This window comes from Oncorhynchus nerka, linkage group LG27, assembly GCF_034236695.1.
Source record: "Oncorhynchus nerka isolate Pitt River linkage group LG27, Oner_Uvic_2.0, whole genome shotgun sequence".
NCBI lineage: Eukaryota > Metazoa > Chordata > Actinopteri > Salmoniformes > Salmonidae > Oncorhynchus > Oncorhynchus nerka.
This window is the reverse complement of record NC_088422.1, coordinates 64,127,130-64,147,489: the sequence shown is the minus strand read 5'-3', so window position 1 is coordinate 64,147,489 and position 20,360 is coordinate 64,127,130. Positions and strand designations below refer to the sequence as shown.

The 20,360-nt window shown below is 44.1% G+C and overlaps 1 protein-coding gene across 1 annotated transcript in view; it reads left to right on the top strand.

Moving 5' to 3' along the window:
* Positions 1 to 20,360, top strand: part of cdh8 (cadherin 8) — a 78,862-nt gene that overhangs the window by 14,587 nt on the left and 43,915 nt on the right. The gene's annotated exons all lie outside the window — the stretch shown is intronic.

The following is a 20,360-nucleotide window of genomic DNA, read 5'->3' as shown; positions in this document are numbered from 1 at the left end:
AAGCAAGTAATTACTTATTGACAGTCTCATATTTTGGAGGAAATTATAACATGAGGTGGAAACGGGCCAAGTTGAAAACCTCTGCTTAATCAATAGGTGGACATGAGTTGAGAGGGAGAGAGAGCACTGCCAATCTAGACTGAATAATTAACTTTGTGCTGCTTCAGATTCACCTCGTGTTGAGACTCATCATCATTATCAACCTACCGTCCACCTTCAACTGCAGGCCAAAGTTGGTTGGTAACACTGTTTCACTAAAGTAATGTACATTTTTATCCTGAAGATACTCAACCTCCTAACATGCATACAATCTTTATGAACAGTTGAGAATCAAATGCGGGAGAAGAAAATGTGCACAAAATAATGTTTGTTTTATTCACCAATGTTTTATTCACCAAGGCCTGTTTGCCAGGCTCAGATATCCAATCTGGTGATGGCTGGACTCCAAGGCACCTCTAACCAACCAAATGCACCATGTAACCTTGAACACGGTGACCCCCTGTGACCTCAAACATTGGGAGTCACTAAAGTCAATAAGCAATTAATATCACTTTGGCCAGGCACTTAGAATTGTGACTGTGAACATTAGATCCGTTGTAATTATCCCATTCATAATCCTCCATCAATAATAATATTTCCTTTGTCTGCATCAGCCTTAATTGCTAAATATTTTCAATGTGTTTGCATCAGCCCCATTCCCCCTTTAATATCATCGTTCCCGCGAGAGTGGCACCATGAAGAAAAAAAAGAGAGGAGAAATCTGTGCAGCTGAGCTTTCTACCAAGTAATCGAATCCCTCAAAAATGGTTTCATTTTTCTTCATTTCTCTGGCACCACAGGACCTTTAAACAGACCTATGCACCAAAAGAAGGCACCATAGAACACAATTATAATTCCAATATAGTGTTGTAGAGAAAATGTAAACAGATAGCTGGCTGCAAAGCTTGTCCTCCTATTTTCCCAAAAGACTGGTAATAAAGTAGAACAGATGTAACAGTCGGAAGAGCTTTATACCTCTGTCCTTTTCTTGCTCCAGAAATTGAAAACTGCGGGCCAGTCAGATACTAGGAGAAGAAGGGATACCCTAGATTTATGGGAGAGGGGATTTTGCCATGGGCGTTAATGCGGTTTGTAAATAGAATATAATGTATGAGTATAAATCGTGTTCTCCAAAGCTGACATGCCTGCTTTCCCATACAATACGTCTCTATGTTTTGTCACAGGCTTAATTTCAAAGTGGTTAACTGCCAGACTCTGAGGGGAAAATAAACAAACACAGTCCCCCCAGATATCTGAACAAGTGCAAATTGGAGGAAAACTTTGATTTATAGAGTGCTTGTATATTGGCAAATCTGGAATTCTCCAGGCAAGATATGTTTACCCCCATCCATTTTGTCGAAATATTCTGTTTGTTGCATTCTGTCTTGGGGCAGAATTTGTTTTATGTCTGATTTAGTTTTCTTGTTTATATCCTTACGATGCACAAACACTAGTGAGCTGCTTATCGTCATTGTCTGGCAGTGGTTACAACTGTTGTATTAATGACTAGTGGTGAAAGTTATGGAAGGCATACAATTAGTGCCTCAGGACAAATCATTGTTTTTGTCTTCATGTTCAATGACCAGAAAAGTCTATCTGAAAACAAATATTGCATTTTTGCAAAGAAATGACAACATTGTTAATTATAGTGTCTTTGCACAGTTACAGTTCTTTACATATTTAATTGGAGCGGAAATGTCTCTGCATTTGTGTATGGGTAGAATATAGAAGATAAAACCTGTCAAATAATAAAAGTATCCTCTTAGGAAGCATTGTGTTATGAGCCATTCGTCACCATGAGCAGAAAGTGTCCCTTTAAAATATGAATGCCAATTAGCAAAAACAAGTTCCATCCCCCAAACACATTAATTAGTCAATAGTTTTTGTTTATTTCCTTCTCGATTCACTTGTCGTTTTGTGGTAGTAATTAACAATAGTGTTGAGGAAAACACATTTCGGGATAGCTTAATTTACCCTACTACTGATGCCTTGGGATTCATTTCCGGCTCAGACCATGTAGGCCTTATGATCTACTGTCCTGACCTTTAGCATATGAATCCAATCTTGTGGAGTTAGTCACTTAGCCTGGGAGAAGGCTTCTGCAGGCAGTTAAAGTGACGATCCCAACTGGCCTAGCCCTCTGATGTGTGTAAATCAGGGAGCTAGGTCGGGCCAGGCACTCTGGCAAGCAGCTCTGGGAATGCCAGGCAGTGTGACTTCACTGTCTGAGAGGACTAGCAAGCCACTGAAGAACAAGTCATCCGTCTGCTCTGACACTGACACTGTAAAAGTTGTCCTCGGGCAAGGACTCCCTCTGTACAGCATGAGGAGTAGGTGTTAGCGGGAAAGTCTCATGGGCTCTCTCTTTTCCTCTCTTTTTCTCGCAAACACACTCTCGCTCTCTCCCACACACACACATGGGCGCGCCGCACACACACACACACACACACACACACACACACACACACACACACACACACACACACACACACACACAGGTACATAGACTGGTGGCTATGAAGACGGGGTTAGTCTAGCACCATCTGCCATATACAGCAAGCTCAGAAAATAACAATCCATTTTCAACAAATCATGGCAGATTTTGTGAGTGGATTTGTTGATTTGTTGTCAGGGGAATTTATATATTGACTTCTGATCATCTGATTAGGATATGATGAGATTTGCCCCATTGTGACTTCAACTAAATTGACTGTATCTATTGTATGTCATGTATTATTGCTATGCCTCATGTAGGTACCAGAAACCTATTGGTTTCCAATTTGTCACTGAATTATCCCTGTTTTTTTGCTAGTTTTCTTTCTACCAGCTTGTTCCCTTGAATAGAAGTTGTATTATGTTGTGATCCCTCCAATAACAAGCTGTTTGAGGTCTAGCTGGTGCCCCAGTTAGAGAAGGGCATGAAGTTACTGTAAGTTAGTTTAATGGCGGGCGCCTGGTAACCGTTCGTGGTCATGAAAAGGCTGTGTCGAACAATGGCTAATCAAAAGCTCCACAGTATGAGTGACAGAATCAAAGTGGATCTGCATACTGGGGGAATTCTCCAACTTTCTGATTCTCTGCAATTAAGTCTGTTTGGGGAAAGAAAATGCGGTGAGGATTTCTTTCACCAGGCACAAACAACACGAGCACTTCTCAATTCTGCTGTGGTGCTTGTGTACATTATTCTCAACCCCTGGAGAGCAAGGAGTTGAGAGAATTAAAATGAAGAGAGGGAACTAAAGGGTGGGGAGGGGGAAAAATACAATATTTTCACACCATTATTGTTGCAGTGCCTTTTTACAGCAGGAACCATGTTAAACAAATTATACATCGCTCAAGGAAACGCTGTTCTTCCTCTATTATGACCACAACAGACCCCAAATAAGAGTTAGTTTTTGACCTAAAATACTTGGAATTTATCGTTTCTGGCTTTAAAATGTCTTGGAAGAAGTATCTCTATATCTCCATTCATTTGCTCTAAATGTAACAAAATATGGCATTTAACTCTTCTTATCTCTCCCTCAATATTTGTTTTTTTATCTACCCACATAGGTATTTCAGGTCAATAGATTTCACCACCCCATTTCTGTGTATGTAAGCATTTTTGTAAGCATCTGGAGCGACTAAATGGATATTGGTACCTGTTATAGAAGCCAGAGGAGCATTGGACAATGGTGAGATTGATGAGTGTTTGGGTGCTTTCCCTGTGACCCTTCCGCATCTGGCAGGAACAGAGTCAGGCAGGTGTGACAGCCAGAATCCATCTCCCAGTCAGGGGTAATAGGGAGGGGCACTCATACAGGGACAACCCCCTCCCCCTTCCTGTTATAGCCACCATTCCAGGAAGGACACTATTTGCTTCACTGTATGGATCTTGCTTTGTGCACGGGGGCGTTGTCATGCTGAAACAGGAAAGGGCCTTCCTCAAACTGTTGCCACAAAGAATCCCCTTCACTGAAACTAAGGGGCCGAGCCCGAACCATGATAAACAGCCCCAGAGCGTTATTCCTCATCCACCAAACATTACAGTTGCCACTATGCATTGGGGCAGGTAGTGTTCTCCTGGCATCCACTAAACCCAGATTCGACCGTCGAACTGCCAGATGATGAAGCGTGATTCATCACTCCAGAGAACGTGTTTCCACTGCTCCAGAGTCCAATGGCCGCGAGCTTTACACCACTCCAGCCGACGCTTGGCATTGTGCATGGTGTTCTCAGGCTTGTGTGCAGCTGCTCGGCCATGGAAACTAATTTCATGAAGCTCCCGACGAACAGTTCTTGTGCTGACATTGCTTCCAGAGGCAGTTTGGAACTTGGTAGTGAGTGATGCAACCGGGGACAGACGATTTTTACGCGCTACGTGCTTCAGCACTCGATGGCCCCATTCTGTGAGCTTATGTGAACTACCACTTTGAGGCTGAGACGTTGTTGCTCCTAGACATTTCCACTTCACAATAACAGCAATAACAGAAGTTGACTGGGGCAGCTCTAGCAGGGCAGACATTTTACGAACTGACTTGTCAGAAAGGTGGCATCCTATGATGGTGCCACGTTGAAAGTCATTGAGCTCTTCATTATGGGCCATTCTACTGCCAATGTTTGTCTATGGCTGTGTGCTAGATTTTATACACCTGTCAGCAACGGGTGTGGCTGAAATAGCCGAATGCACTCATTTGAAGGGGTGTCCACACACTTTTGGTGATGTAGTATATTTGCATGAATATGTTATAAGGTAATGCATGTATATTCTGAAATGTACTGTGCTTTATCCCAAGATAACACTACAAGACAAGCTCTGTTTCATAGGGTATTTTCAGCATATCATATTTAAGTTATTTAATACTGTAGTAGCGAAAGTGACTAAATGCAGTCATGCAGAGTCTCTCTCTTGGAGATAAAAGCATCTCTATGCCGTGTGGCCGAGCAGCATTGTTCGAGTGCGTAACTCCGGAGCCCTGGAGTGTAGCCCTGTCAGTGGCATGGAAAATCCCTTTGTGGCTCAGCTCTGATGTAAATCACAGGTAAGGGGAATCTGAGCCTGGCTGATGTACGGTACCAGCAGTGTGCCGTGAAATCTCTGTTGACATTACCCATAGGCAATTCCAGACCGAGAGAGAAAAAAAGACACATGAACAATTCAAAAAGTCAGTTTTGACTCCTGTCTCTTCTGCTATGGAACTGCATTTGCAGCACTAAGGATTCCATCCCTGACAGTAACTAGTTATAAAAATAACGAATTTAAATGCTCGTTCTTACATTTACAATACCACAAAGACCTAACCTGTTTTCTTATTTTTTCTTGGGTAACCTTTACATAGACTAAGATCATTTCCAGATTTGATGGGGTAAGAAAAATAGATAACTTTCAAATGAAGTGAGGTTGCTAGGATGAGTTACATGAAGCGATCTCCATTTTCTTTGGCACCGTAGGGAGAAATAAATTACTATCTTTCTGTAGCATATAACAATATTTAGTTGAAATTATCTAGAGTGAAGTGCTGGACTAAAATGGGAGCACTTTATATGAATGTTCAGGACCTTGTCTGTTATTTTGCTACATTCTTTTGAGTGGTGCAGTGTGATGTAAAAGGTCAGCCGTTTTGCCATGGGATAAAGTTATGTAACCCTGCGTATTTTGTCTCAAGTGACAGAGCATTGTGAACTGTGTCTCAGAGCTACAATGATAATGCACTTAGATGACTGAGTTTCTAAAGAAAGAAAAAACAGCATCTCTGCTCTCTGTAGGGGGGGGGGGGGGGGGGGGGTATGGTGATGTCTCTTTCCCTAGTCAATGGTTCCTTTTTCTCGGCAGTGTGAAGCACATACACACAAGCATGACTCACACAGACAGTCCACTCGGAGGTGATGTGACATCTTCAAACACAGCTTTGTGTAATTCCACATTCAACTAGACTATCTGCGTTGACGGTGCTGCCTAAGTGAGGGACCTTTTCTCTCCCCTAGCTATCTGAAGGGAGCTGCCAGCTGCTGCTGTGAAGAGCACTGCTTAATTGTTTTCCCGCTACAGCAATGCATCCTTTTCTTTTGTTCACCTAGGAACATAAAATGGATCTGTTATTTGCATATCTAATGACAATCGAAAAGCCAAGCTTCTTAAGGGAGGAAAAATGTCAATCGGCCCAATAACAGCAATGTTTGCAGATTTATTACATGCCTCCAGATACATTTCTCTCTGATAGCTATACATGAAATATCCCAATGGAGAGATATGCAAGCCATGTTTCTATAGAAAATACAGCTGTTGCTGTGTGTTTATTGCTGGATTTTCAACTTAGTTTAATATTCCTGTTAGCCACAGGGTACAGATTCTTGTTATTAGTGCACTTGTGACATATTATTCAGTAGGACATACTTACAGAGAAAACTCTAACTGAAGTTGTCCATGACGCTTGGTCAAGCACTCAAAGTCTATTCTTTTGTTATTGAGATGTTGCACTGGTGGGCATCTGCAGTCACAATGGTCTGACTTTTTTTCCCCCATGGGAGGGAGCTCTAAATAAAGGTTGTTGCATTGCATGTCTCTCTTAGTGCTTCGTAATGTATGTCATGACTCATTGTACAGAACATGGGGGTATAGTCGTCTAGAAGTGTACTGGTTAAACTTATCGTAGAATAAGATTCAATGATTTTAGTGGAATTATTATGTATCATTAGCCTATTAGCATGGTGATTGGTTGATAGGCTGTTCGAGAAGGTTTGAATCCTAAGCAACCTGCTTACACATTGTTTGAAGTACAATAGACCAACATATGTAGCTGTAACAGTATAGCTTCCGTCCCTCTCCTCGCCCCAACCTGGGCTCGAACCAGGGACCCTCTGCACAAATCAACAACTGACACCCACGAAGCATCATTACCCATCGCTCCACAAAAGCCGTGGCCCTTGCGAGCAAGGGGAACCACTATTTCAAGGTCTCAAAGCCAGTGAAGTCACCGATTTAAACGCTATTAGCGCGCACCACCACTAACTAGCTAGCCGTTTCACATTGGTTACATAGCTACTGTAGTAGGTCAAAGCTGTGTGCTGGAAAATCTTGGCAGAGCATTTAAAACATAGTATTTGTGTTTAATAGACATATGACTTAATAATAGTGTGTTTCATTGTTGACCATGTTCTGTGAAAAATCTACAATTTTTAAACGTTTTTAAATGTATTTTTATTTCACCTTTATTTAACCAGGTAGGCCAGTTGAGAACAAGTTCTCATTTACAACTGCGACCTGCTGTAACGGCGTTAAAGAGAGTCGGACCGAAATGCAGCGTAGTGGTTACTCATGACTTTAATGAACAAAGTGACACATGAAATAACTTATAAATACAAAACAACAAACGGAACGAAACCTAATTACAGCCTATCTGGTGAAACTACACAGAGACAGGAACAATCACCCACAAAATACAAAGGTAGTAGGCTCCGGTAGATCCTGGCTGGCTGGCGGATCTGGAAGATTCAGGTTGACTAGCAGATCTGGAAGATTCTGGTTGACTAGCAGGCTGACAGCTCCTTGCAGACTGGCAGCTCTTTGCAGACTGGCAGCTCTGGCTGCTTCATGCAGACTGACAGCTCTGACTGCTCCATGCAGGCTGACAGCACCCTGCAGACTGTCAGCTCCTTGCAGACTGACAGCTCCTTGCAGACTGACAGCTCCTTGCAGACTGACAGCTCCCTGCAGACTGGCAGCTCTTTGCAGACTGACAGCTCTGGCTGCGTCATGCAGACTGACAGCTCTGACTGGTCCATGCAGGCTGACAGCACCCTGCAGACTGGCAGCTCTTTGCAGACTGACAGCTCTGGCTGCTTCATGCAGACTGACAGCACCTCTGGCGGATCCTGGCTGACTGGCACTTCTGGCGGATCCTGGCTGACTGGCACTTCTGGCGGATCCTGGCAGACTGGCGACGCTGGGCAGACTGGCGGCGCTGGGCAGACTGGCGGCGCTGGGCAGACTGGGAGAACTGGCGGCGCTGGGCAGACTGGAGACTCCGGCAGCGCAGGAGAGGAGACAGGCTCTGGCTGCGCTGAACAGGCGAGGCGCACTGGAGGCCTGGTGCGTGGTGCTGGAACTGGTGCTACAGGATCGAGGACACAAAATCACCCACAAAATACAAAGTGAAACTCAGGCTACCTAAATACGGTTCCCAATCCGAGACAACGAGAATCACCTGACTCTGATTGAGAACCGCCTCCGGCAGCCAAGCCTAACTAGTCACACCCCTAATCATTCACAATCCCAATGCTATAAAACCCCAATACGAACACAACACATAACCCATGTCACACCCTGGCCTGACCAAAATATATAACGAAAACACAAAACATATTGACCAAGGCGTGACAGAACCCCCCCCCCCCTAAGGTGCGGACTCCCGGACGCACCTCAAAACCATAGGGAGGGTCCGGGTGGACGTCTGTCCATGGTGGCGGCTCCGGCTCGGGACGTGGACCCCACTTCATTAATGTCCTAGTTCCTCCCCTTCGCGTCCTGGGATAATCCACCCTCGCCGCCGACCCTGGCCTAATAGTCCTCACCCAGATCCCCCTGGACTGAGGGGCAGCTCGTGACTGAGGGGCAGCTCGGGACTGAGGGGCAGCTCGGGACTGAGGGGCAGCTCGGGACTGAGGGGCAGCTCGGGACTGAGGGGCAGCTCGGGACTGAGGGGCAGCTCGGGACTGAGGGGCAGCTCAGGACTGAGGGGAAGCCCAGTACTGAGAGAAAGCCCAGTACTGAGAGGAAGCCCAGTACTGAGAGGGAGCCCAGTACTGAGATGAAGCTCAGGTAGGTAGTAGGCTCCGGTAGATCCTGGCTGGCTGGCGGATCTGGAAGATTCAGGTTGACTAGCAGATCTGGAAGATTCTGGTTGACTAGCAGATCTGGAAGATTCTGGTTGACTAGCAGATCTGGAAGATTCTGGTTGACTGGCAGATCTGGAAGAGACTGGTTGACTGGCTGATCTGGAAGAATCTGGTTGACTGGCAGATCTAGAAGATCATGGCTGACTGGCGGATCTAGCTGCTCTATGCAGACTGACAGCTCTGACTGCTCCATGCAGGCTGACAGCTCCTTGCAGACTGGCAGCTCTTTGCAGACTGGCAGCTCTGGCTGCTTCATGCAGACTGACAGCTCTGACTGCTCCATGCAGGCTGACAGCACCCTGCAGACTGTCAGCTCCTTGCAGACTGACAGCTCCTTGCAGACTGACAGCTCCCTGCAGACTGGCAGCTCTTTGCAGACTGACAGCTCTGGCTGCGTCATGCAGACTGACAGCTCTGACTGGTCCATGCAGGCTGACAGCACCCTGCAGACTGGCAGCTCTTTGCAGACTGACAGCTCTGGCTGCTTCATGCAGACTGACAGCACCTCTGGCGGATCCAGGCCGATTGGCATTTCTGGCGGATCCTGGCTGACTGGCACTTCTGGCGACGCTGGGCAGACTGTCGGCGCTGGGCAGACTGGGAGCACTGGCGGCGCTGGGCAGACTGGAGACTCCGGCAGCGCAGGAGAGGAGACAGGCTCTGGCTGCGCTGAACAGGCGAGGCGCACAGGAAGCCTGGTGCGGGGAGCTGCCACCGGAGGACTGGAGTGTGGAGGTGGCACAGGATGGGCTAGACCGTGAAGGCGTACTGGAGATCTTGAGAGCAGTGTTGGCACAGGACGTGCAAGGCTAGGGATGTGCACAGGAGGCCTGGTGCGTGAGGCTGGCACCAACTTCACCAGCCGACTAACACGCACCTCAGGTTGAGTACGGAGCGCTAACTCAGGTGCTATCAAATCCCCGACACGATCCGTCGGACGAATATCGTATCTATAGCACCAAGCTAGCAACTCCCTCATTACTCTCCACTCCACTTTCCCCATTAACTCCTTCACAGTCTCTGCTTCGCTCACCTCTAACACTGGCTCTGGTTCTGGTCTCCTCGTTAGCTCCTCAAGATAAACAAGGAGAGTTGGCTCAGGTCTATCTCCTGACTCAGCCACTCTCCCTCTGAGCCCCCTCACAATAAATTTTTTGGGGTGACTTTCGGGTTTCGCTCTGCGCCGCCGTGTCTGTTTCTCCAACTCCATTCGCCTATAGCCCTCTTCGCACTGCTCTAGCGAATCCCAGGCGGGCTCAGGCACTCTCTCTGGGTCGGCCGCCCACCTGTCTATTTCTTCCCACGTCGTATAGTCCCAGCCTCTGCTATCCATAACGTCCTCCCTTCGCTGCTCCTGCTGTCGCTGCCTGTTACCACGCCACTCGGTCCGTGTGTGGTGGGTGATTCTGTAACGGCGTTCTTCGTTTGTAGAAAGAGAGTCGGACCGAAATGCAGCGTAGTGGTTACTCATGACTTTAATGAACAAAGTGACACATGAAATAACTTATAAATACAAAACAACAAACGGAACGAAACCTAATTACAGCCTATCTGGTGAAACTACACAGAGACAGGAACAATCACCCACAAAATACAAAGTGAAACTCAGGCTACCTAAATACGGTTCCCAATCCGAGACAACGAGAATCACCTGACTCTGATTGAGAACCGCCTCAGGCAGCCAAGCCTAACTAGTCACACCCCTAATCATTCACAATCCCAATGCTATAAAACCCCAATACGAACACAACACATAACCCATGTCACACCCTGGCCTGACCAAAATATATAACGAAAACACAAAACATATTGACCAAGGCGTGACACCTGCAAAGCAGTGTGACAAAAACAACAACACAGAGTTACACATAAACAAACGTACAGTCAATAACCCAGTAGAACATTTTTTGAAAAATCTATGTACAGTGTGTGTAAATGTAGAAGGGAAGGGAGATAGGCAATACATAGGCCATAGAGGTGAAATAACTACAATTTCACATTAACACTGGAGTGATAGATGTGCAGATGATGATGATGTGGAAGTAGAGATACTGGGGAGCAATATAGCAAGAGAGTAAGTAATAATATGGGGATGAGGTAGTTGGGTGTGCTATTTACAGATTGGCTGTGTACAGGTACAATGATCGCTAAGCTGCTCTGACAGCTGATGTTTAAATTTAGAGAGAGAGATATAAGACTCCAGCTTCAGTCATTTTTGCAATTCGTTCCAGTCATTGGCAGCAGAGAACTGGAAGAAAAGGCGGCCAAAGGAAGCGTTGGCTATGGGGATGATCAGTTAAATATACCTGCTGGAGCACATGCTACGGGTGGGTGTTGCTCTGGTGACCAGTGGGCTGAGATAAAGCGGGGCTTTACATAGCAAAGACTTATAGATGACCAGGAGACAGTGGGTTTGGCGTGACGAATATGTAGCGAAGGCCAGCCAATGAGAGCATACAGGTCGCAGTAGTGAGTAGTATATGGGGATTTGGTGACAAAATGGATGGCACTGTGATAGACTACATCCAGTTTGTGGAGTAGAGTGTTGGGGGCTATTTTGTAAATGACATCGCCGAAGTCAAGGATCGGTAGGATAGTCAGTTTTACGAGGGTGTATTTGGTAGCATGAGTGAAGGAGGCTTTGTTGCGAAATGGGAAGCCAATTCTAGATCTAATTTTGGATTGGAGATGCTTAATGTGAGTCTGGAAGGAGAGTTTACAGTCTAACCAGACACCTAGGTATTTGTAGTTGTCCACATATTCTAGGTCTGAACCGTCCAGAGTAGGGATGCTAGTCTGGCGGGTGGGTGCGGGCAGCAATCGGTTGAAGAACATGCACTTAGTTTTACTAGCATTTAAAAGCAGTTGGAGGCCAAAGAAGGAGTGTTGTATGGCATTGAAGCTCGTTTGGAGCTTTGTTAGCACAGTGTCTAAAGAAGGGCCAGATGTATACAGAATAGTGTCGTCTGCATAGAGGTTGATCAGAGAATCACCAGTAGCAAGAGCGACATCATTGATATATACAGAAAAAGGAGTCGGCCTGAGAATTGAACCCTGTGGCACCCCCATAGAGACTGCCAGAGGTCCAGACTACAGGCCCTCCGATTTGACACACTGAACTCTATCTGCGAAGTAGTTGGTGAACCAGACGAGGCAGTCATTTGAGAGGCCAAGGCTATTGAGTCTGCCGATAAGAATGCGGTGATTGACAGAGTCGAAAGCCTTGGCCAGGTTGATGAAGACGGCTGCACAGTACTGTCTTTTATCGATGGCGGTTATGATATCGTTTATGGCCTTGAGCGTGGCTGAGGTGCACCCATGACCAGCTCGGAAACCAGATTGCATAGTGGAGAAGGTACGGTGGGATTCGAAATGGTCAGTGACCTCTTGATTCTAGCCATCCCGGATCCGGGATCGTGAATACAGCCTCAAGCTCATTACCATAACGCAACGTTAACTATTCATGAAAATCGCAAATGAAATTAAATAAATATGCTAGCTCTCAAGCTTAGCCTTTTGTTAACAACACTGTCATCTCAGATTTTCAAAATATGCTTTTCAACCATAGCAAAACAAGCATTTGTGTAACAGTATTGATAGCTAGCGTAGCATTTAGCGTTAGCATTCAGCATGCAACATTTTCACAAAAACAAGAAAAGCATTCAAATAAAAAAATTTACCTTTGAAGAACTTCAGATGTTTTCAATGAGGAAACTCTCAGTTAGATAGCAAATGTTCAGTTTTTCCTGAAAGATTCTTTGTGTAGGAGAAATCACTCCGTTTTGTTCGTCACGTTTGGCTACCAAAAAAAAACGAAAATTCAGTCATCAAAACGCCAAACTTTTTTCCAAATTAACTCCATAATATCGACTGAAACATGGTAAACGTTGTTTAGAATCAATCCTCAAGGTGTTTATAACATATCTCTTCGATTATATATTGTTCGTGGAAGTCTCCTCTCTCCTCTGAATCACATGGATGAATGCGTGCAGCTGAAGATTACGCACCAATTTCGACAAAGGACACCGGGCAGACACCTGGTAAATGTAGTCTCTTATGGCCAATCTTCCAATGATATGCTTAGAAACACGTCACAATGCTGCTGACACCTTGGGGAAACGGCAGAACGTGTAGGCTCGTTCAGGGCGCATTCACAGCCATATAAGAAGACAATGGAAAACAGCGCCTCAAAATTTTGCTCATTTCCTGTTTGAAATTTCATCTTGGTTTCGCCTGTAGCATCAGTTCTGTGGCACTCACAGATAATATCTTTGCAGTTTTGGAAACGTCAGAGTGTTTTCTTTCCAAAGCTGTCAATTATATGCATAGTCGAGCATCTTTTCGTGACAAAATATCTTGTTTAAAACGGGAACGTTTTTACATCCAAAAATGAAATACTGCCCCCAGAGGTTCAAGAAGTTAACTTGGCTTTCGAAGATTTTAGAAAAGCAGGGCAGGATGGATATATGTCTATAACAGTTTGGGTCTAGAGTGTCTCCCCCTTTGAAGAGGGGGATGACCACAGCATCTTTCCAATCTTTGGGGATCTCAGACGATACAAAAGAAGGGTTGAATAGGCTAGTAATAGGGGTTGCAACAATTTCGGCAGATCATTTTAGAAAGTGAGGGTCCAGATTGTCTAGCCCAGGTTATTTGTAGGGATCCAGATTTTGTAGTTCTTTCTTTGGATTTAGGTGAAGGAGAAGCGGGGGTGGGGGGCTTGGTCAAGTTGCTGCAAGGGGTGCTGAGATGTTGGCCGGGGTAGGGTTAGCCAGGTGGAAAGCATGGCTAGCCGTAAAAAAAATGCTTATTGAATTGACCTATTATCGTAGATATATCAGTGGTGACAGTGTTTCTTATCCTCGGTGCAGTGGGCAGCTTGGAGAAGGTGCTCTTATTCTCCATGGACTTTACAGTGTCCCAAAACTTTTGGAATTAGTGCTTCAGGAAGCAAAAATCTGTTTGAAAAAGCTAGCCTTAACTTTCCTAACTGACTGAGTATATTGGTTCCTGACTTCCCTGAAAAGTTGCATATCGCGGGTGCTATTCGATGCTAATGTAGAATGCCACAGGATGTTTTTGTGCTGGTTAAGGGCAGTCATGTCTGGGGTGAACCATGGGCTATATCTGTTCTTAGTTCTACTTAGTTCTGAATGGGGCATGCTTATTTAAGATGGTGAGGAAAGCACTTTTGAAGAGCAACCGAGCATCCTCTGCTGACGGGATGAGGTCAATATCATTCCAGGCCAGGTCGATTAGAAAAGCCTGCTCGCTGAAGTGTTTTAGGGAGCGTTTGACAGTGATGGGGGGGGGGGGGGTTGTTTGACCGCGGACCCATTACGCACGCAGGCAATGAGGCAGTGATCGCTGAGATCCTGGTTGAAGACAGCAGGGGTGTATTTAGAGGGCAAGTTGGTCAGAATAATATCTAAGAGGATACCCATGGTTACGTATTTAGGGTTTTACCTGGTAGGTTCCTTGATCATTTGTGTGAGATTGAGGCCATCTAGCTTATATTGTAGAATGGCCAGGGTGTTATGCATGTCCCAGTTTAGGTCACCTAACAGTGCGAACTCTGAAGATAGATAGTATAATAATACTCTGTAAATTAGAGTAGGCCATCTCAACAGTCCAATATGAAGAACAGCAGCTCAAATGTCTAAGGCGCAATTCAGAGTCCAAAGCTGCGGATAGCTCTGTGGTCCATTGTGAAATATCCATCTGACTTTTGCAACCACCGTCCGCTGGACGCACAGCCCGACCACGGTTGTAGAAATGGCTTGAGACGTGTCAAGACTTTGAAAAGTATTAAAGGATGCGTAAATGTTTTTGGACTCTGATAAGCACTTACCATGTAACAATGTGTTGCTTGTAGTGGTGTCATTTACAATATCACATTGCATGTTGTACTGGAGAGTGAGATGCCTATCTTCTATCTTCTAGCTAATTCATTCAGCTGTTCAATAATTAAAAAACAAAAGAATGTTGAAATGTGAATTACAAACCCAAGCAGAGCCATCTGGACAGCAATATTAATCTATCATAACGAAATTATGCATCAAATTAGACTTGCTACAGGTTCCATCTGTACCTTGCGAAATCAATCTCATTCTGATTTGAGTAGGTCAGCTGCGTGAAAAAATAAAACAATTTGCTCCTTGATTATTGTTGTTTTGTTCTGGCTTCTCCCCTGGCTTCTGGTGTATATATTTAGGCTCATAGGTAGGCTAATCACACTATGGCGGAGGTTAAAGCTAAAACCTACCCCCGTTTAGAACACCGCCCGGCATCCATCTCCTAATGAATTTTTACTGCTACGGCTTCTTTGTCTCTGCACTCTACATAATGCAGAGGTTTCTGCTTGGGCTTAGACCTGTTTACACAGATTCTCAGAGAATGCATATGGAATAGGCTATACGATGACTTTACTTTATAGTTAAATATTTTTTATAGCACACTCGTGAAGACGTCAGTAGCAGATTGATTGGCTCAGTGTGGGAAATTGTAAGAAATTAAATGAACAGTGGGAATGACTCTATAGGTATAGTTTCTTACATAACAAAGGTTATTCCCTCAGTATAGCATGTTAGGCTTTAAAGTGTACTCCAGAATAATTTTCTCTCAGCAGGCGGGCAGCCTGACGTACACCCTCCTCACACACACACACATATGGACGCACGCACGGACACACACGCACACACACACTACAAATACCTCACGCACACACACACACACACACACACACACACACAAACACATACACATTACACCCTCCTCACACACCACAACCACACGCATGTGCACACACACACACACACACACACACACACACACACATGCACACACACACACTCACAAACAACATATTTTCATGGATGAGCACATCTAATTGCATTGGCCTCTTAGACTAAAGGTAGCCGAGTCATTTGCTCTGTGATCTTTTTGCCTTTGAATTAATCTTGTGAAGCAATAGTCTGGCTCAATAACACAATGGCTGCCATTTCTTCCTCTTCTCTTCCTCCATAGGGTTCTGCATTGAGAGGTTGCACCATTCAAGACAGTGGATCTGACTGTAATTATTGTACCTCTCATTGGTGGAGTAGTGTGGTTCTCACTGAGGACATTTTTGTCAGATTTGATTAAAATGGTACTTTCATGGGATGGACTGCAGGGAAAATTGTCCCCAAGAATAGCTAAGTGTATCATATATCATGCATCGAGCCATCTGTTCCTTAAATTCCAAATGTTATTGCAATATTTAGAATTACAGATTATTCATGTAGGTGTAATTAACTAATTAAATCTTTCTAATGAAAAAGTGTCTATATAAATTGCTAGACTTTTTGCTCAGGATCAAGAAACTACATTAAGTAATTCCTTAGTGTGGTCTTAAGGTAAGTGGAATATACTTTATATACATATGATGCCATGTTTTTAGTACTACAGCCCCTATGATGGTATCTGTGACCTCATACAGTGAGAAATTATTACAGTGAGCAATGTGGACATCGTATCTGACCCTTTATCTGATTGTGATCTGACCATATGAGAACTAGTAAATAGTCATTCAACTAGGAAATAGTAATCCTCATTATCATACCAGGTGTAAACAGGGTTTCAGTTTGTTCACACTTGCTCACATGTTGCGTTGCATACAGTTGTAGTCAGAAGTTTACATACACCTGAGCCAAATACATTTAAACTCAGTTTTTCACAACTCCTGACATTTAATCAGAGTAAAAATTCCCTGTCTTAGGTCAGTTAGGATCACCACTTTATTTTAAGAATGTGTCATGTCAGAATAATAGTAGAGAGAATGATTTATTTCAGCTTTTATTTATTTTATCACATTCCCAGTGGGTCAGACGTTTACATACACTCAATTAGTATTTGGTAGCATTGCCTTTAAATTGTTTAACTTTTTGCAAACATTTCAGGGGTAGCAATCCACAAGCTTCCCACAATAAGTTGGGTGAATTTTGGCCCATTCCTCTTGACAGAGCTGGTGTAACTGAGTCAGGTTTGTAGGCCTCCTTGCTCGCACACACTTTTTCAGTTCTGCCCACAAATGTTCTGTAGGATTTTGGTCAGGGCTTTGTGATGGCCACTCCAATACCTTGTCTTTGTTGTCCTTAAGCCATTTTGCCACAACTTTGGAAGCATGCTTGGGGTCATTGTCCATTTGGAAGACCCATTTGCGACCAAGCTTTAACTCCCTGATTGATGTCTACAGCTTCAATATATCCACGCAATTTCCAACCTCATGATGCCATCTATTTTGTGAATTACACCAGTCCCTCCTGCAGTAAAGCAACCCCACAACATGATGCTGCCACCCCTGTGATTCACGGTTGGGATGGTGTTCTTCGGCTTGCAAGCCGCCCCCTTTTTCCTCCAAACATAGCGATGGTCATGATGGCCAAACAGTTCTATTTTTGTTTCAGCAGACCAGAGGACATTTCTCCAAAAAGTATGATCTTTGTCCCCATGTGCAGTTGCAAAACGTAGTCTGTCTTTTTATAATGTGGTTTTGGAGTAGGAGCTTCTTCCTTGCTGTGCGGGCTTTCAGTTTATATCGATATAGGACTCGTTTTACTGTGGTTATAAATACTTTTGTACCTGTTTCCTCCAGCATCTTCACAAGGTCCTATGCTGTTGTTCTGGGATTGATTTGCACTTTTGCACCAAAGTACATTAATCTCTAGGAGACAGAACCCGTCTCCTTCCTGTGCGGTATGACGGCTGCGTGGTCCCATGGTGTTTATACTTGCATACTATTGTTTGTACAGATGACCGTGGTACCTTCATGCGTTTAGAAATTGCTCCCAAGGATGAACCAGACTTGTGGAGGACTACAATTTTTTTTTTGGCTGATTTATTTAGACTTTTTCATGATGTCAAACAAAGAGGCACTGAGTTTGAAGGTAGGCCTTGAAATACATCCACAGGTACACCTTCAATTGACTCAACTAATGTAAATTAGCCTATCAGAAGCTTCTAAGGCCATGACATCATTTTCTGGAATTTTCCAAGCTTTTTAATTAAAGGCACAGTCAACTTAGTGTATGTAAATTTGTGACCCACTGGAACTGTGATACAGTGAATTATAAGTGAAGTAATCTGTCTGTAAACAATTGTTGGAAAAATTACTTGTGTCATGCACAAAGTAGATGTCCTAACCCACTTGCCAAAACTATAGGTTGTTAACAAGAAGTTTGTGGAGTAGTTGAATAACAATTTTTAATGACTCCATAATAAGTGTATGTAAACTTCCACCTTCAACTGTATCAGTTGGCTACCCACACACAGATTGCCCACATCCTCATTTTTAGAAAAAAAAGCAAGTATTTTTGGATGAATTTCACCACACAAATCAGCATATAAGGATTTAAGCTTCCAGGGCGAACAGCACAAAGAAACCCTGCCTAATTGAGCCTTGCGATGAGATTCAGATGGGGAACTGCTCTGACATGCTAGACGCCAGCTGACACCCAGTCTTACAGGGTGACAGGGAGCCCTCTCCCTCATACTCCCTCTCCCTGCAGAGAGAAGCAGCACATGCCCTCTCCACCACTTGCCCTGACAAGGAGCAAAATCATTAATTCGCCATGTAGGGCTTAACGCCACACTTAAGTGTGGAGCCTGAGGCCGAGGGGGATGAGATGTTCCTCATTAGGATGCACTATTGTTCCTCCGATTGCTATAAAAGCTCATCTTGAGTATTGAGTGACATATTTTCTCCTGAGCTTGACAGTAAAAGCAGCCCCATGTGGCATTGATTGGGGGTACAGTGGGAAGAGGGTATGATTCCCCTCATTGTGCATTGAGATTCATAATGAAGCAGTGAACTATAATGCAGGCCAATAAGCGTGATGTCTGAGTTCTTACATGCAGAGGGGTTTCTAATAAACATAGATAAATAGATGCGTGATGGGAAGTCCGGATATGTGAGCAGTTTTCATTATCATGCAAGGCTGCTGTTGTGACATTGCTATTGGGTTATTTCCCACTCATTAATCTACTTATGCTTATTTAGTGCAGACTTGGTCTTAAGTGCAGTTTGAGGGAGTGGTTGAGTGTCTGTACCATATAACTTTATCGTTGCAATTGCAAACGTGGACAGAACAGTTTTAATGAACACAAAACGGTTAAGGTTAAGTGTTCCCAGAATGTCATTGTTTGCCGGTGCAGTTTTTGTTGCCTTGCTAACTTGGATAATGATAGACAGCCTTGTCAGCCCCTTTTCTTTAATTCTCCTCTCTGATGATCACTTGTGCATTGTGGTGTAAAGATCATCTTACGAGAGGGAAAGAGGTACCATTTTCACTGGACAGTATGCACTGTATCTAGAAACATTCTGGTGAGAGTAGGTTTCTCACTGCTTACTATACATACATTTATTCATATGATGGGGGCGACTGATATTTATTTTTGTTCCAAGATTAGAATAATGGATTAAATTATGCAAGGAAGACTTCATATCGTGTATGATTTTTCTTTGCCAGCTTTGTATTTTAAGACATATAAGCACACACACTTGCACGCACGCACGCACACACACACACACACACTTGCACGCACGCACACACACACGCACACACACGCACACACACACACACACACACACACACACACACACACACACACACACACACACACACACACACACACACACACACACACACACACACACACACACACACACACACACACACACAGAGATAGCCTCCAAGTAAACTGACAGACATTCATTTGGGCTCATTTAAGGGGTTTTGTAGTGTGTGGAATGATGTGAAGCTGTTGTGTTAATGAGCCACATCTTTCATGTGAAACGATGGCACAATTAGGAAAACAAAAGTGCAAGGTGTGACAATTTAAGTGAATGTGCTTTGTCAGTGTCTGTGAACAGCACCTTTGAGACAGTATGTGCATAAAACGGGTTTATAAAACAATCATGGAGGCTTTATAGAGGTCTGGATTTTTGTACACACATTTTACCGTGTTACTCTGTCCCCAAACATGGTCTCAAAGGAATACCTCTGGCAAATTTCAGGGCAGAAAATGAAATGGAAGTTGCTGAATAGGATGTTCTGGTGCAAGATCTTTACAAAAATACAAATTAGAAAGAGCACCGCTTCTGGACATGTTTTAGACCGATGCTGAACATTGTCCAATTTGCAAATGTTCTACTCTATGGTCCCCTCCCCCCTTCAATCCTTAGTCACTTACCTTTGGGATCAAGTTCCTAATATAAGGATAGAATAAAAACCAGCCATATCCGCTCCTCATTTGAAGAAAAAAACGGTCTCTTACCTTGGAGCTCCATTTCTGTTATCGTCTTATTCCCTATGAATCTCTTTAGTCGTTTGAAACATGAAAAGGGTTGTCTGTACTTGAATCCGCTACTGTTCACACAATGTGTGCTCGCTTGCCAGACTGCAGTGTCA